The sequence below is a fragment of the Elephantulus edwardii genome, unplaced genomic scaffold (genome assembly GCF_000299155.1).
Source record: "Elephantulus edwardii isolate Elephantulus edwardi_28Jun2011 unplaced genomic scaffold, EleEdw1.0 scaffold00139, whole genome shotgun sequence".
Lineage (NCBI taxonomy): Eukaryota > Metazoa > Chordata > Mammalia > Macroscelidea > Macroscelididae > Elephantulus > Elephantulus edwardii.
The window spans coordinates 171,107-175,746 of NW_006399889.1; positions in this window are offsets into that span (position 1 = coordinate 171,107).

Here is a 4,640-nt window from a genome sequence, read left to right on the forward strand (position 1 = left end):
GGGTGTAAAATCCTGATAAGGGAATATGACTTGTTACCGCCCATGTTGTCTAGGGAACACAACTAGTATAGAACATGATTGGTCAAACCCATGTTGTTTCAGAACTACTGTGATTGATTATGCAACCTGTTTTGAAACTAGTATGGTTACTAAAACCCTAAGTTTAAATACTGATATTCATAATATTATTGATTGAATACAATGTAATACTCAAAATTTTAATGTTATTGGTTGAATACAATGTAACACCCTCAAAAGTACATAAACTCTGGGATCCCAACTAAAACTTCACTTCTGCCAAAGACAATAAGCTGAACACTGAAGACCCAAAGGCTCTTTTCAGAGCCGAAGACCCTGGCCACACCAGTGACTGTGATCTGCTGTCCCTGGCCACGCCAGTGACTATGAACTGCTGACCTAGACCACACCAGTGGTTGTGAACTGCTGAATTAGCTGAGAACCCCAACCATACCAGTGGCCATGAGAGGCAAAAGAAGGAGACAAGCTGGGATCCCAGGGGTGAGTGTTCCCAACTATTAATGAATCAATATATTGTGATGAATTTTAATTGCAATGTCAATAAATTGTAACTGATTATTGCTGTGAATTAATTAATGAGTCAATAAATTATAATTGGCATTTGTAATGTGTCTACAAATAACTAATTACTGCTCAAGGCTCACAACAGTACACTTTTTCTTTTTTTGTCCACAAGTAAATTAATGTCTGTTCTTTTTAAAAAAATATCTACTCTTAAATGCCATTTATCTACTCATATTTTTCTAGGAAGAAAAAATCAAATGTCACTACTAGCAGATGTTACATGGAAATTGTTACCAAGTAAGGACTACAACTCAGATGATTAAGAATTTAGTAACAGAAAGCTCTGCTATAGTTTAATTTTTATATATAATTATGATAATTAGCACATTGTAAGAACATAAACCTTTGCTTCTTAAAATTTATTTTTACTATTTCTTTATCACTGTTTATCATACCATCATTGCTTTCATAATGTAAATACTATACAGTTAACAAATTAAATGTCAAAATTTTTGTAACCATAGTTCAAATTAATAGTGAGACTTGTCAGGTGTTTAGAGATTTTTTTGTTAACCTAAGTGCAAAAAGTAATAGATGATATATAAATCTAAAGCTGAATTTTAAGGAATTCTCTAATATGTATAATACATTTTTATCTGAAATAGTAAACTATGACCTTGAAAGTGTGTGAATAAAAAAATTACAGTGATCTTCCCATCATAAACCATTTGTTTTAGATTGATTTCTCTAAAGAAGCAAACCAGATGAAAAGTCTTTATAAACATACTACTACTTAGTCTATGTATAGGTTTTTCATGAGTACAATTAAGTGTTCTGGAATTCCCATTCTTCTCAATATTAGCCATAATTTGTTATAATACATATAATTAAATGCCTTTGAAAAATCAATAAAACACAAGCAAACATCTTTCCAATATTCTTTGATTTCCATCACAGATCAGCAAGTATCAGCACTGATATCCCTTGTTCCAAGGCCTCTCAGAATTCAGCTTGACTACCTGGCAATTCCCTGTCAGTGTACTCTTCTGACCATTTTTATAAAGATTTGGCAAAATATTACTTGCTTGTAATTATTAATGATTTTGTTCAATAGTTTCCACATTCTGCTAGATCACCTTTTATCGGAATGGGAACAAATATGGATCTCTTCCAGTCAGCTGACTAGGAAGCTGTCTTCATATTTGTTGGCAGAGACTGATGAATATATCCAAGGTTGCATCAATTTCCTGAAACACTTCCATTAGGATTCCATCCGTTCCTTGGGCCTTATTTTTATGCTAATGCCTTCAGTGAAGCTTATACTTCTCTATTCAATAATGTAGGTTCTTGATCATATGCTCCTTCCTGAAATGGTTCAGTGTCAACTAATTCTTTTTGGTACAATAATAGACAAAGAAGCTGTTGTCCTAACAGAAAAAGGAACACTGTATGGTTTAAAACCAGAAAGATATGTGCCACGGTTGTATCCTTTCTCCATACCTATTTAATCTATATTCTAAGAAAATCATTCAAGAACTTTGATTATATGAAAAAGAATGGGGCATCAGGAGTGGAAAAAGACTCTTAACAACTGGCATTACTAAGATGACATAAACTTGCTTTCAGAAAATGAAGACTCGAAGCACTTACTGAAGAAAATAAAAATACATATATAGTGTAGTCTTCAATATAGATTATACCTCAACATTAAGAAAACAAAAGTCATCACCACTGGACCAATAGGCAATATTGTGATAGGTGGAGAAAAGATTGAAGTTGTCAACCATTTTACTTGAATCTACAATCATCACCCACGGTAATAGCAGTCAAGAAAAGAAAAGACATGGTGCAGTGGGAAAATCTGCTGTCAAGGACCTCTCCAAAATGCTAAGGAGCAAGAATATGTTAGTTTTAAAACGAAAGTGGGTCTAATATAAGTCATGATGTTTTCAGTTCCTTTCTATGAATCTTAAATGTATACAATGAGTAAGGATGGCAGAAGAATTAAGGTATTTGAATTGTGGTTTTGGCGAAGAGTATTGAATACAGCATGGACTGCCAACAGAACAACTAAACAGCCTTGAAGGAAGTGCAACCACAGTGTCCCTCAGAGTCAAAGATGGTAAAACGTATTTGGGTCATAAATTCAGGATGAATCAGACCATAGAAAGAGACACCATGCTGGGAAAGGTAGAAAGTTGACAATAGAGAAGAAGACCTTCGACAAGGTGAACTGACACAGGACTCCCACAAATAACCTGGAGTAGAACAGAGTCACAGGGATGGTGCAACATAGAGCAAGGTTCAGATCAATTGTTCATAGGGTCATAGCAGACTGAGGGTAACTAACAACAACTGCTACTATTCATTGCCATTGAGATCTTAACTGATGCTGTTTCCATTGTTGTTAATTATGGACCCAACTAATATTAAATCCTTGACATCTTCAGTCACTTCTCCATTTATCATGAAGTTGTTAATTGATTTAGTTCTGAGAATTATTATTTTCTTTGTGTTGAGTTATGGTCCTTACTGATATCTATAGTGATTCAGCTTCATGTAAGCGCTTCAGCTGAATTGATAGATCATCTTAACCATACTCGTTCTTTCAATTTATTCTCTAGTCACTTCTTTTAATCTATAGTTTTTTATGTTTCCCTCAGCAATGTCATTCTGTTTTCTATATAGACATTCTACTATCTTAAAATAAAAATATAACATTTTATTGGTGTGTTCCACTTTTGTTGCAGTACTTTTATAAAAGTTTCATTTGCTAGGTATTTTCCACTAAAAACAGCAACTATGAACATGTTTATCCTTTTCTCAGTTTCTGAAATGAACTTTGCATTATTTCTGATAAATGCTCATATTAACCCTAGTTTTATTTACTCATTTATTTTTCTAATATTTTATTATAGCTATTGTAACTTCTCTTTATCACAGATACCGAGTTGCAACAGGCTGATGCTCCAGTGAATTTTGAGGCTGTAAATTGTTTGGGAGAAAATTGTCCAGATTACTCCCTCAGAATTGATGGTAGATTCAAAACGCCACTGAGAACCAGGGCCTAGCCAAGTTGGGTGGTAGTATTTACCATCACACATCTAAATTGCAATGGTATGGAATATCTAGTGTTAAAAGGGGGGGGAAACCTCCCAACCTGTATGTAATTCCATAACCAGCAAAATAGTGTTTTCTTAAAAGTTCAGAAGAAATATTTTCTCAAACAAATAAAATCTGTAGGACTTCATTGCAGGTAGAGGTGCCTTGCAATAATTGTTAAGACACTTACTCCCAATAGAAGAAAAACTGTATAAATCAGAAGTTTGGATCCACATAGAGAAAGACATCAAAGGACATGGAATAAATAAGGTAAAATAAAATAGTTAGCATATCTTGTTTTGAATGAATCTTAAATAATAGTAAGAGTGTATAGAATGATTATAGGATATAGAAAATTTTATTGAATGGCAGCTTTGCCAAAGGGAGAGGAGAGAAGAATCAAGAATATTAAACTACCAGATGTGTGTGCTACATTTGAAACATAATATGGGACTTAAAGGTGGACTTGGATTACTTAAAAATAAATATTGTAAACACTGGAATTACCCTTAAGAAGTTTTTAGAAGTTGTTGTTGTTGTTATTGTGTGCCATTCAGTCAGAACTGACCCATAGCTGACCCTCTAATGGGTTTTCAAAGGCAGTAAATTGCATGGGAGGAGATTGTCCATTCTTTTCTCACGAGCAGCTGGTGGATTCAAATCACATAACTTTGATATTGTAGCACTGTTTCTTATCCCTAGGCTACCAGAGCCAACTAAAAGAATTGATTTGATAGTAAAAGAGATAAGTGGATTTATATGATTAATTAAAAACCAAGGAAGTCACAATCTAGGTAACGAATGGAAAATAACCATAAACATCATTTATATCAATCCAAATACAAAGATACATTTTTAATATGTGTGGTCCAAATCCACCAGTTGAAAGACAAAAACTATGTAGATTAAAAAAAAAATTAAGACCTATTTCTGTTTATAAAAAAAACCACTTTAAATATAAAGACTCAAGTAGGTAAAAATATAACTCAAGTAAT